At 40.0% G+C, this 21,365-nt stretch overlaps 1 long non-coding RNA gene across 2 annotated transcripts in view; it reads right to left on the bottom strand.

Annotated features, from left to right (window-relative positions):
* The window catches only part of LOC111769246 (uncharacterized), an 80,606-nt gene extending 59,511 nt beyond the window's left edge, over window positions 1–21,095 (bottom strand). For both annotated transcript variants that reach the window (XR_011429869.1, XR_011429870.1), the window contains exons 1-2: window positions 20,958–21,095; window positions 20,160–20,354 (exon numbers count right to left, since the gene is read on the bottom strand). This is a non-coding gene — a long non-coding RNA (uncharacterized lncRNA). The remainder of the gene's footprint in view (window positions 1–20,159; window positions 20,355–20,957) is intronic.
* Between the last annotated feature and the right edge of the window lie 270 nt (window positions 21,096–21,365).

The following is a 21,365-nucleotide window of genomic DNA, read 5'->3' as shown; positions in this document are numbered from 1 at the left end:
CAGCTGGCTCCTTGGCAAAGCCACAGGAGTGACTCCCTGCTACAACCCAGCTTTGCAGCCCCTAAAACCCAAAGTCAGCCAGACGCTTTACACCTTCACAACAGCCCGCAAGGGAGGCCTTTACCTCCCTGGTGCATTTCTACAGGCCATGGGGCTTTCAGGGCTACTTGCTAATAATTAAATTTACAAATATGAACAAGTTAACTTTCCAAATTAACTTACCTATTTATCTGAATCTTGCAGTAGATGGGAAGTTGCTGAGGGTGGAGATACTGTCTTGTTCATTTTGATCACTCTTAGTACCAAGCTCAATTGGGTGCTCAAGAACTGCGGTTGAATTTAATTGTCTTAACTGTGACTTAACACCTACATTTGAAAGTTTAATACGGATTTTTTATAACAGTTGCATCGTATTAGATTATTATATAATTATTACCTAATTTTATTCCAATATGCCTCTTAAACTTAATATGTTAAAACGGATTCTTCATTCCCACTCAACTGTTCCTCTCTTACTCTCCAGTTTTATCTCAATAGTATCACCACATCTTTCAAGCCAAACACCTAGAGGTTATCCTTAATCCCTCTCTTTCCTTCATGTTCTATATCCATCCAAACATCCTAAGGTCCTATAGGCTCTCCCTCCAAAGCACATGCCGAATCGACCTACTTTTCTCCATTTCACTGTTCCACCTTGTTTCAAATTCCTCTGTTATCTACACTACTACATTGACCCCCTAACTATTCTTTCTCTCCTAAATCCATTTTCCAACACTGCAGCCAGACTGGTCTTTTCAAGACATCTTCCTACTTAAAATTTTCTGATGACTTCTCTTTAATCTTAGGATAAAATCCATAACCTACAAGGTCCTAAATGATCTGGTCATTTCCTTCTCTTCCTTCTTGGCTTTGCCCATTCTCTCCATCACTTGCTAGATTCAAGCCACATTAATCTTTCTTCTGTTTCTTAAATTTACCAACCTTCTTCCTGCCTCAGGGCCTTGGCCGCTGTTTCCTCTGCTTGGAACATTCTTCCCTCAGGTATTCCTGTATTTAGCTTCTTATCATTATCCAAGTTTCAACTCAAATCTGACCTCCTTTGAGAAGTCTTTCTTGACAAACCTCTTCCCAGAACCTTTTAAAATCAGTACCCTGATGAATTTTCTACACAATATTTAATACCTGGCAATTGCTTTATTTGTCTGCCTACTATTTTTTTCCACCCTCCACTAGAATGTGAGCTCCATGAAAGCAGACTCTCTCTGTCTGGTTCACCACCATCCCCCTGGTGCCTAGGACAGGCCTGGCACACGGTAACTGCTCAATAAGCCCCTCTTGAAGACATAAAGGAATGAACTCCAATTTTCAATATCTGTAATTGATCCAAAAAAGTAAACATTTTCCTGTGGAAAATTTCAATAAAAAGGAATAAACTTATCCAGAAAACAATTTAATATTTTTAAAATGGGCTTGAGATCTGCAATTAGCTCTTAATATGAATTCAAAAAGGTATAGCAGCAACAGAGAAATTGATCCTGGCTTCTAAAAACTAATAAAGCTGAGTACAAAGTTTAAGAAATCACTGCCTAGAAATCCACAATTAAGCAAATTAACCCCAGTTACATTAACAAGATTTGTGGCCTTTGGTGTATCTGCCATTACTTTATTTGAGTCAAGAAGGAATTTATTGCCTTTAAATACCCATCAGTGAGAGAAAAGGTGAAACAGCCCATGGATCATCTCATGTCTTATCTACTATTTCTCTTTAAAAATATATCCTTCTGCTGAGTCCTTATTCCCTTGAATACATTATACAGTAGGACTCTCTGAAAAACATATAACTTTAGAGCTGTCTATCTTCTACGGAGTTCTTAAAGAAGATCAATAGTGCATACTATGGTGTATTTCCCACAATAGTGCATACTACTGATTTAAAGCCCACGATTTGCCCTGTAGTCTGGACTTTCACTCATAAAAGTAGATAAAATATCTTTTAAAAATAGAGCATCTTTCCCCACTCCCCACGTACCCACATTCTTTCCACATTCCTAAGGCCTTCCCTGACCACTCCAGTCCACATGGCAGCTCCCGTCTCCAACTCTTCGGGGTCTGCCTATACAAATAGTTTCTTGCTGTTTGCTGAGCCAAATAACAAGCACTTTGCATTGTGAACATTTATTCAGTCTCACAATGTACCTGGCACTTGGGCCCACGAGAATGTTTTGGAACAAGTACAGTTGTGTAAGAATATTCATTATCTAAGCACTGCTGGGCAAAGGGACAAGTAGGGGCTAAGGTCCAGCCAGCTCAGTTTGCTAAGCCAGGTGCTGGCTAAGCCATGTGCTCATGGGGCTGCATATGCCCAGCTGTGTCATCCTTTCTAATTCAAATAAAAATGTGCCACATGAACTAGTACTGACTTTGATCCTCTTTTTGAGGGGAGGAAAAAAGAAAAGATTCCTCAACTTCCCTTGTCCTAAGACCTGCAAAACAAGAAGGTATGTCTCTTCTCAGACCAAACTTCAGCTCCTTTAATTGAAAAGAGATAGAAATTGCAGGACATCAGAGGTCAGTGACTGGATCAAAGGGTTTTTGTGGACCCTTCATTCCAAAACAAAGTTATACTAGGCAAAATTCAGATATTGCCCACACTGCTTCCAGCTCTCTGCCTGAAGGGGTACTCTTCGGTTGTTTGGATGGCGCTCCTTATTTAATTGAAAATTGATGACCAAGGGAGCACCATGCTTTCCAGCTGAATGTCTTCACCCTGGTGGGACATCATCCCCATCCAAAGCGGGCAGGTACTCATAGCCTTTTGACTTACTCTGGGGCAGAAATTATGGGCCTGTGAGAATAGTTATCATAACTCTCTTAACTCAATTGGTTCAATGAAGGACAATTATTTTCTAGTCTTATTTTTCCAGTAGAAAATGGAAAGCTAGCTCATACAATTTGTAGATCAAGAGAGGTTTTTTCCCAGAAAATTTGCAGAAATTATCTATTCTCCTCATTTCTTACAACATACAGCTTATCTTCTTGGAAAGAGACTCACAAATATTTGGAGAAATTGGTTAAAAGTAATCGACAACTGGGTATGTACTGGGTATATAACATTATTCACAAAAGCAAAAGCTGGAAGCAACCCAACTGTCCATCAACAGCTGAAGGAATAAACAAAACGTGGTGCACATGTATAATGCTGTGCTGCTCAGCTTTAAAAAGGAAACTGACACACACTGCAACATGGATGAAACCTGAGGACGTTACAGCAAGCGAAATAATCCACTCACAGAAAAACAAATCATGTGTGATTTGACTCCTATGAGGTACCTCGAGTAGTCAAATTCACAGATACAGAAAGTAAGATAGTGGTTGCCAGTGACGAAGTTGGGGGAGGACTGGGGAACCATGATTTAATGGGTACAGAGTTTCAGTTTTGCTAGATGAAAAGACTTTCGGAGATTGAACGCACAACTTAACACTCCTGAACTGTGCACTTAAAACAGTTAAGAAGGTAAATTTTCCTTTATGCGTATTTTACTACAGTTTAAAAAAACCAATAATTACAATTCATTAATTTCATCTGTTTACTTTAAGAAAATAAAAATCTCCAAATATTAACGTCAGATGGTCTTAGACCCTTAAATATATTTTCCTGAAAGTTTTCCATCAGTACCTCTCTAATCCGCGGTCCTTTTCCATTTATAGCAAATTCATTTATCTAAATTCAATTTAACATAGATTAGACTCATTTGGATTAAAATAATATGGTGTTTGATTTTTTGATACAATATTTGTTTTCTGATTTATTTTTTAAAAAGGTATTACTTACCAGAAACTCTGTATATTTTCACAATATCCATGTCCTTGGTTCTCTGCTCACCATAAGAGTAACCAGCAGAGAGAACATTGTGGTTCAGAGTCTGAGCTTCCAGATCAGACAGCCACTAACTAACCCTGAGACTTTGCGCAAGCTGTTAGAGACTCTCTGTGCTTTAATTTCTTGATCTGTAAAATAATAAAAATAATTGTACTGACCTCTAAGGTAATTTTGGATAATACATGTGGCACATTATGGGTTATTGATATTGTTGAACTTGAGTTATTGAACTCTTATTGATGTTGTTGTTGTTATAGCAAATATAGACCCTAAGACCCTCCCTTCCCTGTGCGTGGCTTCTTGAACCAGTTCTGCTGGAGCCTCACTCTCCCTTCTCTGTATCAGAAGAAAGAGCAGAGACCTAACTCTCCACAGCTTCTCCTCCACACTCTTCACTCTGTGAGTACCCAGAGCTCTGCATGAAAGCCTCAGTCTCACTCCAACAGAGTCCTCTGCTACTGCTTGACACACTCTAAATGATCAATAATGTCTGTTGAAGGACTGATTGAAGAATGAGTGAATCAATCAATTTTCCAGCCTTGCTAAACAGTGCCAACATCTTCATGAAGCAGTTGACCATAGCAGATGAATGGCAGATCATTCCTGTTATATCAATCACGTTAATAAAGGCTTTGTTTCAACTTTCTGTGATTGACAGCAACACTTAATACATTAATCCCATCTGGCCTGGGTACCTATGGAATCTCTGTAAGGTGTAGAATTAGATTTATGAGCACTGCCTCCAATTATAATTGGACTAAAAATGTTGGGAAGTATGAAATGTACACTACATTTCTGCTCCATAAAATTCCACTGATGCTTAAAATGAAAAGAGTTATTCAAGATAATAATCACATTGTAATAGACAAAGTATATTGGCTAAATTCAACTTGTGAATTTTCTATCAAAGAATCAACTTACTTCAATTTAATTCAAATTGTCCTGCATGATCAAACACACTGAAGACACTGTTGGGGGAGGGGATAGAAAAGGAATCAATAGTCCTAACCTAATCAGCAAAGATCTAATAGCCTAGCTGAGGACCCAAGACATCCCTTTGACATGGTATTGTCAAATGCAGGACTGCCCAATGTATGACTGGACAATGAGGGTGGAGGAGCACAACAGACAAGCTGGAGCACAAAGCATCACAGACAGAGAAAATCCAAGTGGCCAAATGCAAGATACCAAACTCATGAGGCAATGTGAAATAAAACCAATAGGAGTCAATAATTTAAAGTAGCCATTATAATCTTCCTCCATGAGGTAAATGTGAGCACTTCTGAAATGGAAATAAAGATAGACATTGTCAGCAGAGAGAGATAAACTATAAAAAAGTGCCAAATAGAAATTTTAGAACTGAAAAATAAAATATCTAAAAGAAAAAAATGAACTAGGGAGGTTCAACAGCAGAATAGAGATGACAGAGAAAACCATCAGTGAATTTGAAGACAGATCAATAGAAATTATTCAGTCTGAAGAACAGACAGAAAAACTATTCAAACACAGATAAACAGTCAAAGGGATCTGTGGGGCAATATCAATATCATTAGAGTCCCTGAAGAAGAGAACAATATTGTGATAGACAAAATGTTTGAAGAAACAGTGACTAAAAACTCCACAAATTTGGTGAGAGACATAAATTTATAGATTCTATAAGTTCAGTGAGTCCCAAACAAGATAAACTCAAAGAAAACCATGCTTATACACATAAAAAATCAAACTGCTGAAAACAAAAGATAAAGAAAAATCTTGAAAATCTCCATAGCAAAATGATACATTACACATAGGGAAACAATAATTCAAATACTACAGATACTAGAGAATACTAAAGATCTCTATCAGAAACCATAAATGCAGTGGTCTAAAATCTTTGCAGTGCTAAAAGAAATGTCAACTTGGAATTCTATGTCCAGTGAAAATATCCTTCAGAAATGAAGGTAAAATAAGGTTATTCTCAGATGAAGGAAAACAAAGAAAATTCATTGCCAGTGTATCTGCTCTAAGAGAAATTGCTAAAGGAAGTTAAGCCTGAAGGCAAATGTTCCCAGGGGAAACTTGGAACTTCAGGAATGAAGAAAAAGCAATAGAAATAATAAAAGTCTGGTTAAATGATATTTTTCCTTTTTAAGGTTCTCTAAAATATGTACAAAGTTTGAAAGCAAAAAATTTAACATTGTCTCGGAAGGTATCAATGTATTGTATGTAAGTATAACACATACGACAACTATAAGATAAAGGGCGGAGGATAAAGAGACCTATATGGTTGCAAATCTATGTTTTACCTGAAGCTGTAAAATATTATTCTAAGTAGACTGTGAAAACTTAGTCATGTATATTATAATCTCTAGAGCAACCAGTGGAAAAATATATACAGAGATATAGACAAAAAAGGTAACAGATGAAATGGAATGGAATTAAAATGGAATACTAAGAAATATTCAAAAGAAGGCAGGAAGGGGGAAGGAAGAACAAAAACAGGGGAGACAAACAGAAAAATAAAATGGAAGGCCTAATTCAACCATATCAGTAACCACATTAAATGTAAATGATCTAAACACACCATTTAAGAAACAAAGATGGTCAGATTGGATTTAAACAAAAAACAACCATATATTGTCTACAAGAAGCCTACTTCAAATACAATGATATACATATTAAAAGGATACCAAGGAGTATCCTTAGTATTCTCTAGTATCTGTAGTATTTGAAACAGATAAATCACACAAACCCCAATCAAAAGAAAGCTGTACTATCCATATTAATATCAAATAAATTAAACTTCAGATCAAGAAAAATTATTTTTCAGGAATAAAAGGGACAATACATACTGATAAAAAGGTCAATTCATCATGAAGACATACAATCATCAACCTGTACGCATCTAATAACAGAGCATGAAGCAAAACTTGATAGAACTGAATAGAGAAATAGACAAATTCACAATTATACTCAGGAACATCAACATTTCTGTCTCATCAATCTATAGAACAAGTGGACAGAAAATCAGTAAGTGACATTCAAAGAATATCCACCCAACAACTGATAGAATACAAACTTTTCTAAGACACATGGAACATTTGCCAAGATAGACCACACACTGGGCCATAAAACAAACTTGAACAAATTTAAAAGAACTGAATTTATACACAGTATGTTCTTGGACCATAATGGAATTAAACTCCAAGGCACAGGTTCTTCAGTGACTCCCAGAGTTGCCCAGGTTGAGCCTCAATTGCCCATAGAGGTAATTTGCTGATAATTTACCCTTTATGGCTACCTTTGCTTCCCTGTCTTACTTCCCTACTCTCACACCAATGTTTCCTGGGACCATTTCCCAAATAAACTCCTTGTTTGGGGTCTGCTTCTGAGAGAACTCAGGCTAAGCCAACTGCATATATAGTTAATTCTCATTATTTGTGGAATTTAGATTCTCTAGAGTCACCGTGAACACTGAATTAGCGAGGAGTGAACCACATTGCTCCTAGAGAAAATACAGGGTTAGGTTTCTGTGAACCTCTGGTCACAAGAATTTCATCTACTGATCCATGCATGACCTTGTTTTATGTGTGTTTCTGTTTAAAGACATCTTATTTAATATATATTGTTGATTCATTCAGGTCAAACTCATTCCAACAGTAGAATAACTCATGCCTACAGGAAGCCTATCCAACACACATTTTTTCTCCATAAGGTGCATAACACCCTTCTTGCACTTAGGTACACTGGACAGAACTTCAGCATTACACTTGGAGGACATTTTAAACAGTGAAATCACCAACAAAAAACATAAAAATGTGGGAAAACATGATACTTAATGTCCACGATAAGGACACTTATAGTATGAGAGCTGGAACAGGAAGTCACTGCATCACCTTGCTCAGCCTCAGCTGGGAACACGCATGTAGGGAAACTCAAACTTTCTGCCACACTGTATACATTGTCTGAATAACTGCAAAAGCCCCATGAGTATTAATTTTGAGATTACAAATAAATTTTAGTTGAATTTTCAAATACAGAATCTGAGAATAATGATGATCAACTGTATCTTTTTAATCTTTCTTAAAGTCTTAACTTGGTGATTTATGGATAGACTTTTTAATTTACTTCTTATACAGAAAGGAGAGACTGGGTCAGCATTGCTAGTCGATAAAGATGTCATCTGCTCCACCTACCATGGATGCCACTCCCTGACCTCTTTCTCAGCCCTAGAATCAATGTAAATTATGTAACATTGTGCTGAATATATAGCTTATGTCAACTTAAAGAGAAAATTCACTAGTTGTTTTGCCCTCAAAATGAGTTTATTCAAAAACAGCCAAAAGAATTGCAATTCAGGATGTGCGTGCTATGGCAAACCATAGGCAAATCCAGAGAACTAAGAAAGGTAGCTTGCTTTTATAAAGAAAAAGGAGGAGTAGGTAGGAGCTATTCTAAATGAAAGTCCATTGGTGGAAAGGAACAGTTCAGGGTGGCAATGACTTCTCATTGGCTGAGCTAGAGCATTTCCCACTGGCTGGGCTCTTGCTGGGGAGAGAAATCTTCATTCTGTAGTAAAGTAGTTCTACTTCCTGTCAAAGATGCAAGCATATGTCTTTGCCTGTTTGAAGTAATTGATGATGTATGATAGGGCATGAGAGCTCCTCCTGCAAGCCTTCCAGATCCAAGTTAGTTGAGATTTCTCTTATTCATTTCACTTTTGGTCAAGATCTTTCTACAAAAGCATAGCTGATCAACAGTTAGTACAGAGGTATAGGACCTCTGTACATGTGGTCTTGTCCCTTGGTGGCAGGAGGAACCTTTCTTGGTTTTTGTGTCCCATGTTGGAGGGAAAGTGCATAGTGGTTGGAAACCATTTAAGCCATATCCGAGTACACGGAAGGTTAGGAGGGAGAACTCTCAGGTATTTCTCATCTAAAGTCTATGTTTCTCCAATGTTGTAGGCATCAAAGATCATCTCTAAGTGCTGAGCAAGCATCATCTTATTGGGCATGCCCTTTTTACAGAGCTTTGATAGGCAATAGGGATAGAACTTCACAACAAGTATACAGATTAAGATCAAAAGGAATAATATGAACTCAGACTACAGGATGATTCTAAACCAGGAGCCAAGATCTGAAGTTAACTAGCTGAATAAAGCAAAAGTTGGTTGTCAGGTGAAATTTGTTGTAACTAATATGTTTGCTTTCTAATCTTATGTAATTGGGTTCCTACTTCCCCAGAGGGCTTTATCCATGTGCAACAGAAGGTGTTTGCCATTGCACAGACATCTCCTTGCTGAGCGAGTAATCAAAGGCACTATGATTGCCCAAAACTACCTTGGCCAATGAGTTAAGCAACCATTGATGAGCTGAAACTGTTCTCCCCATGGAGGCAAACCCAGAGTCACATACGTCTCCTGGGAGTTCTCGTTTAGGGTGACTATGGAGATTTAATCGGAGAGATCAATGAGAGGTCTCTGGTCATGTAGAGAGAACAGGATAGTGAATATGGCAAGAGCACACTGTCTTTGTATTCTCTGGTTGTCAAAGCAATGAGTTGCCCAGGCATAAAGGCCATTACTGAAATCACCACAGACGAAGATGTCACCGGGGGTGTACATAAGGTTCCCATATAAGTGATATTATCTATAGACTCGTTCATCAGCATAAAGGCATTAGCATTATATAACCAAGTCTCAGACACTATGTTGTTATATCCCAAGGGCTTGCCTAAATACACAGACATGTTAAGAAATATACAAACAATTTGACTTACACTGATGGTTCCACAAAACTTTTTTATACAAATATTCAAAAGATCTTGTTTTCCCCTTCCAAGTTTGGGTTAAATTAAAGCAAAGGACAAGTTTAAGCAGGCTTAGTGTCCTGACTCAGTAAAATGGGCCAGGAGAGCAATTTAGACAAACAAGCATCTGGAATCCCAGTGAAATCACATATGGGGTGAACTAAGGGGTCATTACTATCTTGGACAGACCAAGGTTTCTAATAACAGATCCAGCAATCAGAGAGGTTTTCCCCTTTCTCAAAAGATCAAAAAACGCAGACAAGGTCATTGCCCTTCCAGGAAAGAGATGGAGAAAACAAGGTAAGAAACAAGAGTGAAAGAAAAGTATAGAGGACTGGTCCAGTCATCTTGAGAAAGCTGTCTGCCTCAGATGTCAGCTGCTTCTCTTACCAGTGTTTTTGATTTGGAGGTCCCAGCACTCGCACAGGACCAGAAGTCAGGTAGAGCCTTCTTTAACTGTGCGATGTGTACCCAAGGCTTGAATCCCTGAAGTCTGACTACATCTGGATAATGAGGAGGACCTGGTATGTCCCTTCCAAAGATATTTCAAGGGCAGTAAAATTCGAAATGTCAGTTTGCAGTATCATAGCCAGACATTTAAAGAAACTAGAAGAATTAGGATCCAGTCAAACTTACAGGAATCTACCAAAACCTTAAAGATGATTAAGTAGAGGACTAGAATTTAATACCTACAAAGGTACGAGCATAATTTCCCTCTCCACAACTACTCCCATTTTTATTAAAGATAATCATAGTAAAACTAATTTGTTTGTATTAAACTTGGCCTGATGATTTGTACGAAGGCAGAAAAAATAGTGATTGACCATATAAGCTCTTTTTTAAGATTGCTTCACTGCAACCTTGTAAGCAAGGTGCTAGGCCAATTTTTCAAGCAGTTCCTTAAAGCTCCCTGGTCATATCTGAGTCTATGCACATCTTTCTTGAATATAATACTCTAGTCAAAGCCTTAGTAACACAGCCAATGTTTCCAATTGGATCTTGTTACAAGGAGAACAGACATTCACTGAGGCCATGCAAATGCATATATTATCATGAAAAGAATACTTAAGAGTTTCCAAATTCTGCAGGGATCAGGTAGAGAGAAAAAGATAAATGCTTCAACTCTTGTTGCAAAGATACACTTTACCAAATTGCTATAAGTTATAGGTAGCTTAAAGGGGATGAAGAAAAGGAGTCTTTTACATCTGCAAAACAAAGCATCAAAGCAATTAGTCCTCCACTCAAGTTCCAGAAACTGCTGCCCAGTTCAGTGTTATCTTAAAGTTATCAAAACCTGTATTCCAGAGTTCTTGTCAAAGTCTTTCCACGAATCTCTTTGAAAATGAAACATATTTGTAAAAGCATCAGAGTAAAAGAATAACTATCTGTAACTGACAAAAAGCAAGGGGTAAAAGCAATTGAGAAGGAAAATTGGGTATTTTGTGACATACATCTTAGATAGTAGCTAGAATTACAGGTAATAACATTATATTAGGACATATCATATTTTTAGGAATTTTATACAATTTCTAGAGCACTTTTTAGTAACCTTCGCCCATAAAATATAACCTAAAAATGCTTATTATTGCTTATTTGACCACGCTTCTCATGTGACTTGACATACCAAATAAGCCTAATTAGTGTAATATCTCTCTTTCTATAAGGAGAGGAAACAAATCTTTTGAGATGTTCCTGATGCCTACTAGAAAATCCCAAAGTTACATCCAGGTCAAAAAGACTTCATTTAGAATTTGAATATTTTAGGAAGCTTGTCAAAAATATCAAAAGGTTTGGACGCTTGACCAAATGGGATCACAGATCCTTATGAATTAATACGTAAGTATCTATTTGACCAAAATATAAATAAAAGTTTTCAAAGGCAAATATAAATGGTTACATGATTGTAAGCAAAACCTACCTTTTTTAATACTAAGAAGACTCAGTTCTTTTAAGTAATTAAAGATTTGATGGAAACAAGACTGGAAATTATTTTGATAAAACACAAAGTCCCTGTGTTCTAGGTGTATTACTTAAAGGTAAAGAAGCTTTCACAATCTGTTATCAAAATTTTACCTATAGCCCAAGAAAATCTTTTTTTTTAAAGATTGTTGCTCAGCTAACATCTGTTGCCAATCTTCCCCCTTTTTTCTCCCCAAAGCCCCAGAACATAGTTGTGTATTTTAGTGGTAAGTCATTCTAGCTCTTCTATGTGGGACACCGCCACAGCATGGCTTGATGAGCTGTGCGCAGGTCCACACCCAGGATCCCCGCAGCTGAAGTGGAGCGTGTGAGCTTAACCACTCGGCCACGGGGCTGGCCCAAATCTTTTTTCAACAGAAAAGAAAGCCAAATTTTAATTTTCCACCAGCTTATTTTGGTATTAAAACTCATTTTCATCTTAGCCAGCTTGACTAAACGTTAAAATTACTTTCCCAAGACTCCTTTCCACAAAACTTCTAGACTTTTTTACATTTAGATTTTGTCCCATGTTTTCCTCTTTCCCATCCAAAAATAACCAGCTGTTCCTTAGGACAAAATTATTCTCTTTTCCCTCAACAAAATGCATTTCTATTCCTCATACTTTGTTTTATCAAAATACACATCCTACTTTCCTTGCATATGGAGATGTTTACCTTATTACATATGTTGATTAGAATTCTTAACCCCTAGAATCCTTAATTCCCAGTGAAACACTAAGAAGTAAGCAATTGTGACCTATATTTTATATATATCTTGTGGCTCGGTGAGTTTATAAACACCTTTTATAAATTTCTAGAAACATATGCCTATTTCATAGAAAATTTCTCAGCATGTCATAAAATGTGTTCACATGTTCACTAATAGACTCAAATATCTTAGCCTCTCAACCATAGGAAGCCAAAAGTAGATAAATCTGCATTCAGTAATAAATGTTCATCTTATTTGGAAGTGATTTAGATATTCAATGATTATCCATTATTTAGTTCAACTTAGTATAAAGTTTGATCTTATTTACATTTATTTAAAATACATGCTTTTAACAAGCATGCTTGGGTTACACATTAAATAGCCAATCATCTTAAGTTACTTTCTTGCTGATAAATTTTATAACAGAATAACATGAATTTAATAAACCCAGAAAGAATGAAAGTTGTATGTCTGCATTATATTCAGTGTTGATTACTCTAAAAACATGCCTGTTTCAATTAAACCAATAACCTTAAGCTAGCTTCTGTTTAATAAAGATTAATCTTAGAGCATATAAACTTGAAGACATTTGGTCTGCTTTCTATTTCTGAGGTTTAGGAATACTTAATTTATAAGTGCTTAATTTCAAGCCAACTAAACAGAGCTCTTTATAAACTTGCTTTGGCAACACCATCCAAAGGTAGAAAATATCACATTTTCAAAACATACATAGACACATATGATGAGGATTTTTAGGCTGCTTAATTTTAAAATGGCTTATGATGAGGATTTTTAGGCTGGTTAGTTTTAAAACTACAGATGAGATTCAGGCTCCAAGGAGTGGAATTTGTTTGCCCCTTTGTTGGGAAACATTTACATTTGTAAGGTAAATCTCTATCTGTAAAAGGTGCCTCCCTCTCTGTGCCAGGAAGAAGAGGGGATGGTCTTATCTCTGGAAGCTCTTAATCAATGCCAGAGGCAAGAACTTAAGTTGGTTGCTGTCTGGCAATCTCATGTAACTGGTTTAGGGTGGTGGCTTCTGACCTTTACTTAATCCGATTTGATTCTTGTCTAAAAGTCATGGGATCACCCAATGACCAGACCCCACCTGCACTGATACCATTTTAAATTTTTTCATGTTCTTTCCTTTGTCTTGTAAAGAGATGAATCATATACCTATGCCTTAAATTTAGCCCTAACCCTCAACTCGGGGCAGCAGCAGGAGCTCTGACTGCCCGTGGGTCCTGTCCCCACGCACCAGCTCTGCCTGCCCATGGGTCCTGTCCCCATGCCAGCGGGGGCAGCACAAGCGGCAGCAGAAGCTCTGACTGCCCATGGGTCCTGTCCCCATGCTATTCCACTCTCTAAATAAAAGAGCACTACTGCCAGATCTTAAGAGTCTAAGAAATCTTTCTTTCAACTCCTCGGCTCACCGACCCCGCATCACATAGACAGACATAAACAGAGATCTCATTGCTTTCATTTTAAAACTTTGGCTATGACTCAGTACAGTGATATAGAACTCAAAAGAACAGTTGGATCCAAATTATATTTCTGGCAGATGGGCTAAGGTGAGCTTACTTGTTTAAGTGGCCAAAGTCTTTTACTGAATATTTTAATTTGCATGCTCTAAGGATCCTTTTAGAGCTGTTGTTGGAGTCATTTTGTCTATTATCAAAAGTCTGGGGTAACTGCTATTTAAATTTTTCCTTCTAGTTGTTTATTTGCTCCAGTTAACTTAGAAATAGTAACTAGGGGTTTACCATGACACATAAAAATGGCAAGCAATAGCATATATTGGAGAACATGAGGAAGCCATTTGGTGTAAACCTAATTCGGCCTGACCTTGTCTTTCCGAAAGGGCCTGACCGTGGCTGTTGAGCATGCATTGTATATCTGCTTTAGATATTCCCTATGGCAAGAGCAAAGGCCCCTGAGATAAAGGTGCAACTTCCCTCCCCCTCCCAACGTTGGCATTTCCTTAAGGATTAAGCATCTTTCCTTAGGCTAGGAACTGATTGCTGCGCTCACCTGTGACCGCCCAGCTGGAGACGACAGACTTGCCTCCTGCTACGCCCTCCGAGATAGCAGACCCACTACCTGCTGTGTGCATCAAGCGCTGTGCCTACAGGGCAATCTTGTGACTATTGTGGGAGGGACATTTCAATCATATGTGTAATATCCTGTTTGGGGGTATATAACCACTCTGTGCACCCCACTTCTTCAGTGCCCTTTCTTTCTTAGGGAAGAAAGGCCCCGGGCCATGGTCCTCAGATTTCAGCTCAGAATAAACTCACCCAAATTTTCCTTTATAGATTGGTTATGGATTATTTTCGTCGACAACCATTTGAATCCTCAGGGGGTCTGATCTTAAAGGAGCATGTTTTCACAGAGAGAAAGAGAGGAAGATGATGTCAGGGGTAGAGCCTGAGCACAAGACGGCTGCTGGGGTGCAGCCTGAGACAAAGGAGTGTGGGAAGACAAGATGGCACCCAAGACAAAGACGGTGGGGGAACGTGAGGCTTCAGAAACCATTTTGTTCTCCCTCAGTGTTTTAGGTGTTTTGGCTAATTTAGACAAGGTTCCATGCCGTGAGGTGATTTCAGAGCTTTGTGCACGTCCAGAAGCCTCCAAGCACCAATGAAAATAGACATACCATTCATTTTGCTTAACTTTAGAGCTGTGGTCTTCCAATTTGGTTTTAGGAAAAGCTAGTTTGGGGAGATCGAAAGTTCCCCCACATGGCCATTGCAATTCTGGACTGCATTTGGTCTGTTTAGCCCACTTAGTTAAAAACGCACATGTAAGGGCCCCAAAGTTCTTCAACATAAAGCTGACCAGGGGTCCCTGAAGGAGAGTTTCCCTCAGAACATTGAGATGGCAGGGATCCCGTTTCTGAAATTTCCTCTGAAAACCCAAGAAAGTCACTACAGTCCTAGCCCTTATCCCTAAAGGAGGCTAAGAACAGAAGAAAGTTGCTGGATTCCCAGCCCTGACTCCAAAAGGAATCTGAAAACCAAAGAAAACTCCTGGATTCCAGGCAAGGCTGAGCCCCAAAAGGAACTGTGGTTCCTTCAGAAAATAACTGAGTACTCACCAAGGACGATGCCTTAAACCCAAGGTCAGAGCCTTCAACCTGGAGGACGAAGTGCTGAGAGGACAAAGCCTCTCCTGATCCTGAAGACAGCCTGAGAGCTCAGAACACAAGGAGAGCAGAGCCCGGAATCCGAGAGAAGACTCACCAAACAGAGGCAGGCGGCAACTCACAGAAGCGATGAGCACAGGGGCTCAGTGTGGGTACCTTGCTCAGTTCTGGGGGCTGCCAACTATCGGGGGTCGCCTCCTTCAGATCCCACTTTTATGATACCATATATATCAGCTTAAAAAGCAAATTCCCCAGTTATTTTACCTTCAAAATGAGTTTATTCAGGAATAGCCAAAAGAATTGCGGTCTGAGATATGCATGCTATGTAGAACCATAAGCAAATCTGGAGAATAAAGGAGGGGAGCTGCCTTTATAGAGAAAAAGGGGAGTGGGAGGGGCTATTCTAAAGCAAAGTCCATTGGGGGAAAGTAGCAGTTAAGGGAGGCAACGGATTCTCATTGGCTGAGCTGCAGTGTTTCTGATTGGCTGAGCTGTTGCCAGGTGGAGAGAGAAATCCTTCTTCAGCCGTAAAGTAGTTCTACTTCCTGTCTAAAATGCCTGCTCTTGTCTCTTCCTGTTTGGTGTAACTGACAATATATGATAGAGTGTGAGAGCTCTCCCTACAGGGCTTCTCCTCTCCAATTTATGTAAGGTTTCTCTTACTTATTTCCCACTTAGGATTATTTTGTGCTCTCCTCAGCTGACTTTGTCTTATAGCCTGTTCTTGTTCTTTTCTATGCATTTGGACAGGTTGTAAGTTAAGCTTTGCTGTAAACAAGAAAAATTGGAATGACTCTGGAAAAAGCAGCCATTTCTTCCACAGTAATATCTACCAATTCCGATAGTTCTCAGAGGGAGATAAGTGAGTGACATCAGCATCATGGCAGAGTGAACTTGCCTGGGACTTTCTCCCCACTAACATCCTACAACAAAAAAAATCCATATTCCAACAGAGGCCATCCAAACACAACACAAAAATGTCAGAGAGACACGCAGCCATACAACAGACGGCAGAGAGACTGAAGTCCCCCTTCAGGGGAGGTGGAATGGGGTAAGAGAAATCTTCACTCCTACCCCTAAAGGCTGAGATCCAGGACCATGGGAGGCCTCCAAGAAGGAAGGAATGAGGGGAGGAATGTTCATTCATGGGAACATCAAGGACTCCCAAGTGCCCTTGCAGCCTAGAGGGAAGCCCTTTACCAGGGCAAAGGCTTTCACAGTGGGTGACCTTATTAAGCCAACACCCCAGGAGAGCAGAGGGAGAAAACCGAGAGAGCACGCAGGAGAAAGTGCCGCTCAGCCCAGCTCCTGCCCCTGGGATTTCAGCTGAAGGCAGAGGGCTCAGAATACCTGGCTCTTAACCTCCACCCAGGGGCAATAGGTGGTAACTATAAATAACACCAGGATGCTAAAGAACAGAGCAACTCCCTCTAGCAATATCAAACACTATATTAGATCTCCAGACCAGAGAGAAAATGACAAGTACCCAGAAATCAGTCCTGAGGAGACAGAAATATGTAATCTAAGTGACAAAGGATTCAAAACAGCTATCATCAAAAAATTCAATGAGGTAAAAGAGAACATAGAGAAACAATTCGACAAGTTCAGGAGCTACTTCACAAAAGAGATTGAAACTATAAAGAATCAATCAGAAATATTGGAGATGAAAGACACAATGGAAGAAATAAAACAAAATACAGACTCACTGAACACTCGAGCAGACACCACGGAGGAGTGTATCAGCATAACCAGAGGGGGATAAGTGATGGAGATTTCTTTGCTAAAGAAGAATAGTTGAAAATTAAACCTCAAGGACAAGTTTGGTGTAATGTTTGTGCAGCACAAGAAAATGTGGATAAAATAGCATTGGGTGCTGTCATCATGCAGGTCAGGGAACTAAGGCTGAGGTGTAATGGTGAGTCAGATGTTTGCTTCTGAAAAGTCTTTCTTCTCTAAATCATAACAACCAAGAATAAGAAAGAACACTCAAAAGCAGAGAAGATTCCAGAATATTTTCAATAGCTTTGACATGAACATGTAAGACCGTGTAGGAAGATGATATGAAGACTAACTGGGGGTGGGGGGGAGGTAAAGTAATTTGATAAAGTAGGCATAATAATAACAACACAGGTTTAATTGATCTCAAGCAGTGTCACAGAGCTACAGCAGGAAACAGTTATGGCATGGAACACAGAACACGGACCAATACTCTTTAATGACCAACACAAGAAGATATATAGTCCCCCCAGAAATTTATACTTAAGTAATACCATAGTTTCATTGGTACCAATTTTTCTAGTTCATTTTAGCACAGGAAGCTGGCAATAGTCAAATTTCTTTTCCTCAAGTTACCACTCAGTGACAAAGAAATATTTTAAAGCTTAAAAACATTGATATTAATTCCGACAACTTAATAAAAAGGTAGCAATTTACTCACAACTTATTATCAAACATGGAAAAACATGGCCTCAATAGAAACTTTCAACAGCTCATCCATCACTCAACACACATTCACGGAGTATTTTGTGTCAAGAAGTGTGTTAGGAAAGGGGGTTTACTCTAAGAGGAGACTTCTTCTCCAGATGTGCCCTTGGGTGAGTAACGAGACAAATTACTAAGCAGACATGTGCGTAGTGACAGAAACGCTATGAGAGAGAGAAGCCCAGGAAGACTATAGGAACTCAGAAGGGGAGCACTCCCCAGCTGAGGGTCAGAGAGACTTCCTGGATAAGATGGTGCCTGGACTGAGAGAACACGGTACTATGGAGAGTCAGGGAACCTGAGCGTGCCAAGTTCATCTGAGACAGAAGGTTCAAGGGTGGGGCTGGTGAGAGATGAACTGGGCAGGTAAGCGTGGGCCAGATTTTGAAGGCCTTACGGGACAGGCTAAAAGATTTGATTTGTTCAGAAGGCAAAGGGGAGCCACTACAAGATTTTCAGCGATGGAGGAAGATTAGGGGAGAATGATGCAGGTAGTGTCAGATGTTCAATTTAGGGAGATCAGTTAGGAAGCAGGTAGAGAATGGGCTGCAGATTTGGGGCTAGAGTCAGCAAAACTGGTTAAGTGGCTGTTACAGTAATCTAAGTAATGGTAATCAATCAAAGTAACAAAAACCCAAACGTGATGAGGGCCTGAGTTAAGGCAGTGGTAAGGGAAAAGGGGAAAATGAAGAAATATTTAGGAGACAGAATCACTAGGACTTGGCAACTGATAGAAGTGAGGCATCAGTGAGATGGAAGGAGTCCAGGATGCTTTCAAGTTTCTGGCTTACAGTGTTAATTGGACGGTGCTGCCAGAATAGTTCCTCGTGACTTTTGGGGGGTTTTTTTGTGAGGAAGATTGGCCCTGAACTAACATCTGTGCCAACCTTCCTCTATTTTATGTGGGATGCTGCCACAGCGTGGCTTGATGAGCCATGCTAGGTCCACACCTGGAATCTGAACCTGCGAACCCTAGGTCGCCAAAGCAAAGAGCCCGAACTTAACCGCTACATCACGGGGCCGGCCCCCCTCATGACTTTTTATATGTCATAATAACAGTATCTGATGGTTTAATGTCGGAAATAAAAATAATCAATATGACTGCCAGGAGAATCACAAATGGTAGATTCTACTCTGTGACCTTAAAAAACAAACATTTAGCCCCACCACTGAGCACAACACTGTGAAGTGGACATCCTGGCCCCTAAGATTCAGTATAGCAGAGGACAACTCCTCCTGTGACCACTAGGGGGTCTAGGATTCGCTGTGTGCAAAGGCAGCATCAACTGCAGTCCCAAGTAGACCCCTCTGCTCCAATCAATACTCTAAGACAGCATCTAACCAGATAGGACAGACCCCTCCCAAAGCCTTCATAAGCACCAAAAAACCTGAGCATATAACAGGGTGGAGATTAGAACTTTGGATGAGGTCTAGACTGGTGGTCTGCAATCTTTACTCTTGCCCAGGAGCATTACACTCTGAGGATGTACTAGGCGTATACGTTTGCACTAAGAATTGGATAACCAGACACACTGGTTATATCTTCAATGGCTCTCCCCTGCTCGTAACACAGAAGCCAAACTCCTTAGCATGGATAAAATGATCTTCATGCTCAGGTGGAGTAGCTACCAACTCACAATGGTTCCCTTTTCCTGAGAACTGGTCTCCTCACCCACAAGGCCATGGTTACCAGGTTCAAATGGCATGGCCCGGACTCCCAGCTACAGTTTAGTGACCAAAGGTGGACCCAAGATGAACTCACTGCCAGAATATCTGTCTTCTCAACCATCTTCCCTCCGTCAAACTCTAGCATAATAATAGGTCTTTAGCAAATGTCTGCTGGTAGAGATACAAATGATTTGTCCAATAAAAAAAAAAAAACTGCCCCAGTGGTTCCAGTTTTATCGCCCTGCAGGACATTAGTCAATTTCATTTCTAATCTTGTAATCTATTCTGGCAACCGTTTTCACATTGACTATACAAACCGGTCTTTCAAATTCTTCTTTTCCATCCAGCTGGTTCCCCAATTAATGAGCTGAGTAAATCTTTGACAGTTGCTCCTCTAATATTTCTTAAATTATACTTTGACCAAGATAGCTAATCTCCCACACTCCACTTTTCTGTGTGAAATATAGCAGGCTGAAGCCTGGGAAGAGTTCATTTGTATTACGAAAGGTTTCACAGACCAAATATGCTTACCAGTAAGGGACTTTTTAAAAATAGTAATATTTCTATGAGAAGTGTCTCATCTTCTGGAGCCCAGTGAATCTTCCAGTATCTGCAGTTTCTGACCAGTGCATTTCCAGTACCCCCAGGGTCCCCTAACCCAGCCTGGGAGAGGGTTGGGGTCTTTGACAGATTCCGCTCAGCATACCAGCCACCACCTTGTGACACCTGAAGAAAGGTTTTGGAGTAAGTCCAAACTGTTCTCTATGGGCTTCGCTCTTGCCTCCACCACACTATTACCTAAATCTGCCTGATGAAGCACAAATAATAATGGGCCATCAGGACAGAATAATAAAATTACTTGGGACTTATGAGGACTGACTTGAATCACAACTCTGACCGCTTGTGAAACCTGTGGACAGTTAGCCATTAATGACTATGTAGCTAGTTGGTCAAGTTTTTCTTGGTAATTATTAACTGCTGCCTTTAGCTGTTCTCTTGCCCACTGTTAGCTGTGCTGCTTAGGCAACACATTACCCAACGCCCACTAGGTTCCTTAGGTAACATCCCTGACACCTGGGTCACCACAGTGATGGATACGTGAGTTGTTTTTTAGGAACTAAGGTCAACTCCTGTCCGGCTCAGGCCAAGGGAGACCACTAACCCACCAACTGGATCTGTGCAAGTGTCCAATAGGCGACCTCCTGCCCGGGAGCTGAAAACTCCACCCTCAGATCACGCCAACGCCACCATTTTGTGAACGTGCACCAGTGAAGAGCCACGAAGCTTGACCACCCTGCAGGGATCATCAGTTACCTCACCCTTCCTTACCTCCAGTCATCTATGCAGCCATTGGACCATCCTGACCGCTACCCCATAAACAGCCCGAATCCCCATTTTGTCGGAGGCAGATTTGAGATTTGTTTTCCCCTCTCCTCTCTTGGCTGCCTGGGGAATGAACGCTTTCTCGCTGCAAACTCCTTGTCTTGGTGATTGGCTGGCTTTCCATGCGACCGGCAGAATGAACCAGGTTCCGGAACACTTGCAAGTCCCAAATCTTTGGACCAGTCACCTTAATCACGCTTTCTAAGCCTCAATTTCTATATCAGCGAAATGGGGCAACACCTTTTCCCTACAGGGTTGCGGAGAGAATTGCAACTAGCCCGGCTCACTATAGGTGGTCCGCTAATGTCAGCCTCATTACGAGTCTGACCGGCCTCAGGCGCGCCTGGATACTCC

The sequence above is a fragment of the Equus caballus genome, chromosome 20 (genome assembly GCF_041296265.1).
Source record: "Equus caballus isolate H_3958 breed thoroughbred chromosome 20, TB-T2T, whole genome shotgun sequence".
In the NCBI taxonomy this organism is placed as follows: Eukaryota; Metazoa; Chordata; class Mammalia; order Perissodactyla; family Equidae; genus Equus; species Equus caballus.
The sequence above is the reverse complement of the archived record's forward strand: the minus strand, read 5'-3'. Positions and strand labels throughout refer to the sequence as shown.